The following is a 10,730-nucleotide window of genomic DNA, read 5'->3' on the forward strand; positions in this document are numbered from 1 at the left end:
ACAGGCACCAACAGCAACTTTGCCGGTCTGCATTTTCGAGGCTCCCGCCGGATCCCGAAGAATCTGCGACACAGGAAACGGACTTCCAGACATCTCTGACCCCGACCTTCGCTCACAGCAAAGCTGAGACCTGTGGCGGACACGAGAGACATGGGACCGGAACTCCTGGACATCCTGCATTTTGCAAGCTGCACTCACTTCATGAGGTAACTCGAAGTCGTGCATTGGGGTGCTTGAAGCCCCAGACCCGAGCATCATTTGCACCGAAGCTCAGAGGCTCCCACTCCACGAGTGACCCGTGTGCCCCGCTTTTGCATTTCAGCTTGATGCATCTTCGCCGTTCCTAGTCCGTTGGCTAGTGAGCCCCCCAAAGACTTTCCTTTACATCTAACTTGCTTTCCTGGTTGCTCCAGGCTTGCTTCAACTTCCCTACAAAGGAGAAGTTCCTCAGACCTTGCTGAGCTGCACCGAAGCCAATCTCGACATCCGGTTTGGGTTGCGTTTGCCAAGGCTTGTTGGGTCCACTCTGGATACCGACAACGCAGTCAACTAGATCCTTCGTGGGACAGCTCAAATCCAGCTTCTGGTCATCGTCGAAGCATCCTAGACCTCGTGGCTGAAGAGACAAACTTCACATCTTCACCTGAAATCACTCGACATCTGGGGGCATCTTTCTACTGCCGCCCTGGTCACTGGCATGACCCAGACTCTGTCCCTTCTGATTTCAGGTTCTTCAGATCTTCGATCCACCCTTTGATCCACCCGGACACTTTTCCTCTGGTCGCCTGCAGCACTTCTTTGCAGCTCTTCAATGAAAAAGACGACGAAACCCGACACGAAAAGACACCTATGCACCCAGCTTCCCTGGGTGAGGTAACACGAGTACTCCGGTGCTCCGGTGCGTCTTGACTCTCGAAGTGTCCTAGTTTAAAGGGGTTCCATCGTAGTCCATCTGGAAGTGTCCTTAAATTGTATATTTGTAACTTCTACGTTTTCCATAGAAAGTCAATGGTAACCCGCGGCTGTGTTTAGACACTGCACGCGTCTCCCGTGGGCCTCCTACTTCCAAACCTTTGCTTGTTTAGAGCAGCCCCAGCGATTCTACAGGCCCTAGGCCTGCTGTGTACCTCTCACGTGGTTCTTATACCACTTCTTTAGTATATGGTTTTTGAGGCCCCTAGGGCATAACTGTATTTGTGCAACTTATTGTATGCTAATTCAGTAACTTGTGATGTACTTAGATCTCTGACCTCATAAAGAGTGCAGAGGGGTTGTTAGAAATAAATACAGGCCTGCTTTCGAATTCTCTCGTGGTTTATACCACTATTTTAGTATATGGTTTGGGAGGCCCCTAGGGCATAACGTATACTGTGCAACTTATCGTATAATGACTAAGTGACTTGTATTGTATTTTTACCTCTGACCTAATAAAGAGTGCAGAGGCGTTGTGTTTAGAATAAATACATATATATTTGATATATACCTTGTGTGGTGTCCTTTCATTTGGTACTCAAGGGATTGTAATTGGTAAAACAACTTTCTTAATACGCTCTCTGAAGTCTTAGCCTAATGACTGCTGGTCCATGCTACCACTAGGATAGCTTTCTATAAGGTTGACTTTACAACCACCATCAATAGGGGTCGATTAGACTGGTGCACGGTGCCCACTAGAACTAGTGGACATCATATGTCAGGCTAACTTCTCACATTGGTGTGCAGCGGATGGGATAAGAGCTTGCATTGTTTTACCAAATAATCTTGAGACTATCATTTGAAAGCTCATATCAAGGTACCTGTAAATACATATGAATCAAGTCTTATATAAATAAGTTCTACTTGACTTAGCAGTTGTAGGTGGTAAGGGCTTAGCACACACTGACTACAACTCCTAGAGAGGTTCTAGTAGGGCGGCAGTCAGCGCTATATAAGTATCGAATCAATCAATCACAAGTAGTGTAGGTAGGTGCACACACCACACTACTAGCCATGTCTTTGAGAGCACGAGGTAGTTCCTCCCTGCCAGATGTCAGCAACTTGCAGACAACTAAGTATGACACATTCTCTTTTCAGGAACTGAGAAGCTTGTGTGTAGTCAGAAAATTAAGACAAGGACAGAGTCCAACCACCCAGCACCTGATAGAGCTGTTAGCGGCAGATGACCTAGAAAAAAGTATCAGACCCAGAAGCACATGGTAGCAGGGAGGGGGGGCTATCCTTCATCAGAAGAGAGAAACCATGGGGATGCCCCACTGGTCTCTGAAGATGAGGATGTAGATCAGGATGAGGGTAATGAACCTAACCTGAATGCAGGACTACCTGAGGGTGGAGATGGCCTAGGAAGGCCTCCACCCATTCCTCCACGTAGGCCTTATGAAGTGCCTAGAAGGCCCAGATCCCTTTCCAGTGGATCTGAACATTCTGACTCATCAGTAGGGTCCAATGCCTCTGCTCAAAGGAGAATTACTTCCCCTCAGAGAAGAGAGCATAAAGCTAGGATGAGAGAAGTCAAGCTCAGGATCAAGAGGCAAGAAATTGCTCTTGCCAAAGAGACCCTGGCTCTTGAAAGAGAGAAGAAATTGAGTGGGCAAGAGCCCACTGGTGACAGCAACAACCCTAGTGGTAGGGAAAGGTCTCATGACCATAGAAACCTGAACAAGATTGTCCCTCCCTATCAGATTGGGGATGACATCCACAACTGGAGAACTGCTTTGGAGAGGGCTTGCAAAGTACAGCAGGTACCCCAAAATCAGTGGGCAGCAATGTTGTGGCTCTCCTTTGCAGACAAAGGAAGAGACACTCTCCTCACTGTTAGAGAAGAGGATGCTGACAACTACAATGTCCTGAAGAGGGCTCTAATAGGTGGGTTTGGCCTAACCACTGAGCAGTACAGGTTGCTGTTCAGAGATACCCAGAAGACACAGACTCAGGACTGGACTGATTGTATGGATTGTGCTGCTAAGGCTCTGGAAGGTTGGTTACTGGGCAGTAAAGTAAGTGACTATACAGAATTGTATAACCTTATTATGAGAGAACAGATTCTTAATAACTGTTAGAAGCAGCTATTGCATCAACACCTGGTTGACTGAGTTGACCTCTTCCCAAGAATTGGATAAGAAGGCAGACAAATGGGTCAGAATCAGGGTGAAGCAGAAGGTACAGAACCAAGGTGGTAATCAGAAGAAGCAAGACCAAAAGGGTGGGGAGAAGGAGTAGTTTCTGTCCTGTAACTCCAGTTCTGTAGTAGGGGTATCTCAGTTATAGTCATAATCTAGTGAATAGTCCCGCTCATGTGCGTGGACCCCGGCAATCAAAAATAATCTCTCAAATTGTCAAAAAATGCAGAACTGCAAAGACACTTAAGAGAGAATTTAAAGACAAATAATGCAGCCTATATCCACAGGCTACACTGTCCAGTACTTCAACTAGAAATTCCACCAAATACAACCACACAAACAGCACAGCCTGCCCAGTTTCTTCTACAGAAAAACTTGCCTCTACCAGTAAAAGCCTCTGGAATGATAGAGAGGAAGGCATGGACAGACAAGCCCCATATGCTGCCATTATGTGGCTTAAATAGGATACTGTGCCTTTAAGAGAACTTTCCAGAACTTCTCCCAGTATCCCAGAATGCACTGCAGGTCCCTTTTACTTTCAGTTCTTTTTGAAGGCGTAACACGCCAGACCTGTAGCATTCCTTACATGAATATCTCTCTCCACCGGGGAGGAGGGCGGGCGCTTATGACTATAACAGAGATACCCCTACTACAGAACTGGAGTTACAGGACAGAAACTACTCCTTCTGTAGTAGGGGATCTCTGTGTATAGTCATAATCTAGTGAATAGAATGGCAAGCCCATCCCCACACCAAAGTGGCGGTGGAGAAAATAGAAATAACACCACTATTGTGCAAACAGATTTCGCAGCGAAGCCTGCCCAACCTGAGCGTCTGCCCTGGCATCAGTGTTCAGGCAGTAATGCTTAGCAAAGGTATGGACCGACTTCCAAGTGGCCGCCTTGCAGATTTCTGCAATTGGAACATTACGGAGCAAAGCAGTCGTGGCAGCTTTGCCCCTGGTGGAATGAGCCTTAGGTTTACCCCCTAAGGTCTTATTAGCTTTTTGGTAACACAGCTGTATGCAGGACACAATCCACCTAGAGATGGACTGCTTCGAGGTCGCAAGACCCGTCCTGACCGATCCATAATTGATAAACAATTGGTCTGACCTACGAATATCTTTGGTTTTATCCAGATACAATTTCAACACCCTCCTAACATCCAGGGAATGTAAAGACCTTTCCGCTGGAGATGAAGGATTCTGGAAAAACGTAGGCAAAGTTATCGTCTGGTTGACATGAAAATCAGAAATAACTTTGGGAAGAAATTTAGGGTGAGTACGCACAACAACCTTAGCAGCATGAAATACAGTATAAGGTTCTTGGCAACACAACGCCTGAATTTCACTCACCCTGCGGGCCGATGTAATGGCCACGAGGAACGCCACCTTCCAGGACAGGTGCTACAACGAAGCCTTATGAATAGGTTCAAAAAGCTCCTTCATCAATCGGGACAGCACCACATTCAATTCCCATGAAGGCGAAGGAAGCCTGACAGGAGGGAATACTTTCTTCAAGCCTTCCAGAAAATCTTTGATCAAAGGGATCTGGAAGAAGGAAGTCTGTGAAGGGCATTTCCTGTAGGCAGTCAATGCAGCGAGATGAACCTTAATGGAATGAACATTAAGGCCAGACTGCGCCAAATGTAGAAGGTAAGGAAGAATGACATCCTCTTTGCACGTCGTCGGGTCATAGTTCATGGGCTTGCACCAGATACAGAACCTCTTCCACTTGTAAGCATAGGAAGTCCAAGTAGAAGGTCGTTTAGACTCCTTCAGTATGTCCATGCAATCTTCGGGCAGATTCAAATGGCCATATTGCACTATCTCAGGAGCCATGCCGCCAAACTCAAAGACGAGAGGTTGGGGTGCAGCATCTGTCCCCTGAACTTCGTGAGAAGGTCCGGCCTGCACGGCAGCCGCATGTGAGGAAGGAGAGACCGGTGAAGCAGGCCCGTGAACCACCACTGCCTGGGCTATTCCGGAGCAATAAGTATCATCCGCGCCCTGGACCGGGCCAGCCTGATGAGTACTGCCGGAATCAGGGGAATGGGTGGAAAAGCGTACAGAAAGCTGTTCGACCAGTCGATCCATAACGCATTCCCCAGCGTCCCCCGCTGGTAGTACCTGGAGGCGAAGTCTCGGCATTTGCTGTTTTCGGCAGTGGCGAACAGATCTATGTCTGGAGTCCCCCACCTTGCGAAGACTTCTCCTAGTACTTCGTCGTTTATGACTCATTCATGGTTTTCCTGGAGCAGTCTGCTCAGTGCGTCCGCCTGAACATTTTGCACACCTGGCAGATGGGTAGCCATTATCATCAGTCCTCTGGCCAGAAGCCAATGCCAGATCACCTGCGCCTCCTGCGACAGGGTGCGCGATCTCGAACCCCCCTGCTTGTTGAGGTAATACATCGTGGTCGTATTGTCCGTCTGTACAAGCAGCGAGTTGGTCTGAAAGGACGGATGAAAGGCCTTCAGTGCCAAGTGAACAGCTCTGAGTTCCAGGAAATAGATGTGATACGTGGCCTCCATCGGGGACCACGTTCCCTGAATCTGTAACTCACCGGAGTGCGCCCCCCATCCTTGGAGAGAAGCATCCGTCACGACAGTCTGAGTGGGAATATCCTTGTGGAAGGGGACCCCTCGGAGGAGATTCTCCGCTGAACACCACCACTTCAGAGACTGCAGAGCATGCAGTGACAGTCTTATCCTTTCGTCCCAAGATCCTTTCCTCTGATCCCACTGGTCCTCCAAGCACTCTTGCAACGGTCTTGTGTGCAGCCGTGCGTGTGGCGTTAGGAAGATACAAGAGGCCATCGATCCCAGTAGAGAAGACACCGTCCTCACTGTTGTAGATGGAGTGGTCATAAGAGCCTGAGCCTTCCGAAGGAGCGATAACCGTCTCTCCTCCGAAGGAGACACGCTTGCTGACAGCGTATTGATGGAGGCCCCAGGTACTGTATGCACTGGACCGGAGTCGGGACAGACTTGGACATGTTGATGTGCAACCCCAGTTTGTTCAAGAGAACGCACGTCTTCTGGAAGTGGGCTTGCGCTTCCGAGAAGGAGGAGGCCTTGATCAACCAATCATCCAGGTACGGGTAGATGAACACCTTGTTCTTTCTCAGGTGCGCTGCTACCCCCTCCATGCACTTCGAGAATGTTCTCGGCGCAGATTTCAGTCCGAATGGCAGTACTGTGTATTGATAATGATTGGCGCCGACTTGGAATCGCAGGAACTTCCTGTGTTTGTGTGCAATGGGCACATGGAAGTTCGCATCTTGCAGGTCTATAGCACATAGCCAGTCCCCCTTTTGCAACTGAGGATAAATCTGATGCAACGACAGCATGCAAAACTTTTCTCTGCGAATCCACTTGTTTGCCTGTCGCAAGTCCAGAATGGGCCTGAACTCGTTCTTGTCCTTCTTGCGAACCAGGAAGAACCGGGAGTACAGACCTCTTCCTCTTTGAGACCGAGGTAAGTCTTCTATCGCCCTTTTCCGTAGCAGGATATCGACCTCCGCCTGGAGCTCGCGCAGCTGGAACTGCGAGCTGACCGGTGGAATTGCTGGAGGCGGGCTGGTGAACCGAAGACTGTATCCATTGCAAACAATATTCAGCACCCACTTGTCCCGAGTAATTTTTCTCCACTCTGCCAGAAAAGATTGAACGCTTCCCCCCACCGGAGTGGGTAACGGATGAAGGGGAAGTAAGCGTTCAGGGCCTAGACCCGGCCGGGCCTTTAGTCGCTGTTGCCGACTGTTGGCCGCCTCTTCCTCTCTGGTGCTTCTGGAACGGCCTTCGGAACTGTTGCTGTTGTTGCTGCTGTTGCTGTCCCGAAGCCTGGCCACGCCCTCTGCCCTGGCCACCGAACTTTCTCTGGAACGGGCGGTACGATTTCTTGGTATCATTGGGCTTTTCCAGTCCCACCGCCGTGAGCGTTTCGGCCTCCGCCTTCATGCGGGCCATTTCGTCATCGGCGTGTTTTCCAAACAGGGTTTCGCCGGAGAATGCTAGATTGGCAACCCTCTGTTGTGCGTAAGGTTTTAGTGACGTGAGGCGGAGCCAAGCGTGTCTTCGCTGGTTAATCCCATGGCAGAAGCCATGCGCCGCCAGTAAGGAATAATCGGCCGCAGCACTGATGACCTGATTCGCCACCAGCATCCCCTAATTCAACACCTCCTGGAAATCTTCTCTCTTGTCGCGAGGCAGGAGTTCCACACACTGCTGGAGAGATTCCCAGAGTGCTCCGTTGTGAGAAGTTGGCCTGATGTGCAGTGTTCACTATTCTAGTGATCACTATATATCAGTCCAAACAACCCTTATTGATGTTTGGTTGTAAGTCAACCTTATAGACCAGCTATCCTAGTAGCATGGATACGAGCAGTCTAAGGCTAAGACTCTAGAGGGCGTGTTAAGCCAGCTGTTTTACCATCACATTACCCCTTGAACACCCAGTGAAAGGACACCACACAAGTGTTATGAAAATAAACAGTGTATTTATTAGAATCACAACAACCCTGTACTCTTTATGAGGACAGGGTGCTAGGCACACAACAAAACTCTTACGAAAATACTTTTAAGTTAGCACGTTACACAAATGCCCGAGGGGCACGAAAAACCATATACGCTAAAAGTGGAATGCGAATTACTAGCAGGTAAGTAACAGTTCTAATAGGCTTTGGAATCGCTAGGACTGGACTAGGGAATCGTTAGATTACTACTAGGAGGCCCAGGGGACTCGGGTGCAGAGTGTGCACTCTCACGCGGGATGCGGGACAAAGTCTATGGAAGCTAGAATTCACAAAGTTAGTGTTCACGGGCGAACCCGACCTGGTAGGGAGAAAACGACAGTGGATCCTGACCCTTGGATAGTGAGGCTATGCTGGGACACCGGAGTGCCGAAGTTACCTAGCCCAGGGGCTGCAGCTGCATAGGTCTGAAAAGACGTCGGGGATCTCGTTGCCGGACCAGGAGCCTGGAAGGAAGAAGTTGCTGGCAGGCGACCAGTGAAGAAAAGTTCGATGGATCCAAGCCTGGATCAAGGAAGAAGAAAACCTGAAAGCAGAGGGGACCAAGTTCTTGAATCACTAGCCAGTGATTAAGTGGGCACCAGGATGGCACCGGGCGAAGTCACCGCAGTCAGGTGAGTGGGCACTGCTGGGCTCTGCAGTCTCTCGGACCAGGAGGCGTTGTCGGCGACCAGGATGGAGGTGCGAGCTGTCCCACGAAGGATGAAGTCGTTGGCGTCGAAGTTACCCAGGATTGGGCAACAAGCCTTGGCTAATTCAAGCCCACGCGGTGGACTCAAAATGGCGTCTTGAGTGGACCAGGAGGGTCCAGGGTGCTCCTCTTCTGGAAGGGAGCAAGGGCCAGTCTGGAGCAACCAGACCAGCAACAGAAATGTCGTCGGGCGTCGTCAGGAAGGCCACAAGCCAACGGGCTAGTAGCCAAACAACGCGGTGAGCAGCAGAAGGCAGAAGGGCCCCACGCCGATCGTGGAGATGCTGGGGGGCTGCTCTTCGGTGCTGGAGCTGCTCAGGGTGGGGGCTTCTCGGACCCCAAAGCACTCACCAGGAAATTACTCGGTGGGCTTGCTGTGCAGAAGTCGTGCAGTCTTGGCGATGGCCGGTCCCTCGAGGTCTCGTCGCACCCACGGTTCTCAGCTGTGCTGTAGAGGTGGGTAGAGGTCAGAGGTGCCAGGGAAGCCGGGTCTCGTCGAGCTGGGCAGTCGGATTCCGGAGGAAGGACGTGCAGCAGACCGCAGTGTTCTTAGATGGTGCCCGCGGATGCAGGGTGACTACTCCTTAGCCACAAGGGAGAATCTTGAGGAAGAAATCGTGAAGTCCTTTCGTGGAAAGTGGTATCTTGATTCCAAAGATGATCTGATTTGGAAGGGGGCCAGTCTCTACCTTTATCCTGTAAAAAGGGGCTGGCACGCGACTAAGTCCTGCCCTATGGGTGGGACTAGGAGGGGGGTGGTTACACCCACTTCCTTGGCGGGCTTTTCCCCAGCACAGGGTCTGGAGTGACCCTGGAACTGGTTCCAGCCAGCCTATGCACAGTGAGCACCGGGGTGCCACGTGCAGTCACCTTCCTCTAAAGCCCTGCCTACCTACAATACACAAAACCCTGTCTGGGACGGTGCTGGCACCGCCCCTGGCAGGAAACCCTTTGTCCTTATCTCCTGCTCTGGGAGGACTCCCAGCAGCAGGAGGGCAGACTTGTGTCTCGGTGGCAGCATCCATTTTGTGGATGCTAAGGCTCTGTCTGACTTTTAACCGGGTTATAGGTTACAGGCATGTCGTGTCCCTCTAGAAGGGTGGAATGCTAACCCCGTCGCCAGAATTGGCGAGGGGTTAGTATTCCAATTCGTATGACACCTTACTCGACATGTTTTGATAAAGCGATACCAGAGTTGGCACATAACCGCGAGGATTATAATGCACTTAAGAGTATATGGTATGCGATATCATGGACACGGCTAAGGGATGGATCCCGAAAGCCGCAGACAGGCTCAGCTCATGCCAGAGCACCATCTCACACGATTCCAAGCACTCTGCCTTCAGGATGGTTAAGGCCTGCTATAGGAGTGACTGATAGGAGATCTGTGCGTCCATTTTTAGGGTTAGATATAGGTATACTATATCTAAAGCAAAGGGTGAGTACACCACCTTGCCCCAGCTGTCGTGCAGCCAGTTGTGTCAGTTTTAGTTAGTCAATCCAGGGGTGGCACAATACATGCTTCAGCCCCTGGGAGACTTCTGGGTGCACCTCAGCCCTGGGTACAGGGACTTGGAGAGGGCCCAGTGCCAATTCAGTACCTGGGTACAATTTGGATAGAGAGAACAGCTAGGCTGTGGGTCTGATTAGCAGGCCCACAGCCAGGGAAAGTCGTAAACCAGTGCAGCAAAAAGCAAAAATCTGGGTGATCATAGGATTGCAGACCCTACTCTCCTACATGACCCCCCCCCAAACTTTGGGACAATAAGCTAACCTTGACCAGGTGAGTCTTCTTGCTCTAAGTGGAAATACCTGGAGAGCCCATCAGCATTGCTGTGATCAGTCCCAGGTCTATGCTCCACTGTAAAATCCATCCCCTGTAGGGAAATGGACCACCTAAGCAGTTTGGGGTTTTCACCCTTCATCTGATTTAGCCACAAGAGGGGCTTATGGTCTGTCTGAATGGTGAAGTGAGTGCCAAACAAGTAGGCCCTCAGCTTCTTCAGGGCCCAGACCACAGCAAAGGCCTCCCTCTCAATAGCTGACCAATTTTTCTCTCTGGGTGTCAACCTCCTACTAATGAAAGCAATAGGCTGATCATTACCATCAAAATTCAGTTGAGACAGAACAGCTCCCACACCCAACTCAGAAGCATCTGTTTGGACAATGAATGGCTTGGAGTAATCTGGACTCTTGAGGATAGGTGCTGTGCACATGGCCTGCTTTAGGTCATTGAATGCTTTCTGACAGCTTGCTGTCCACTGAACTTTCTTTGGCATCTTCTTGCTTGTCAGGTCATTAAGGGGGGTCACTATGGACCCATAATTTCTGACAAACTTCCTATAGTACCCAGTCAGGCCCAAGAAAGCTCGAACCTGAGTCTGGGTGATTGGAG

The sequence above is a fragment of the Lissotriton helveticus genome, chromosome 1_1, assembly GCF_964261635.1.
Source record: "Lissotriton helveticus chromosome 1_1, aLisHel1.1, whole genome shotgun sequence".
Lineage (NCBI taxonomy): Eukaryota > Metazoa > Chordata > Amphibia > Caudata > Salamandridae > Lissotriton > Lissotriton helveticus.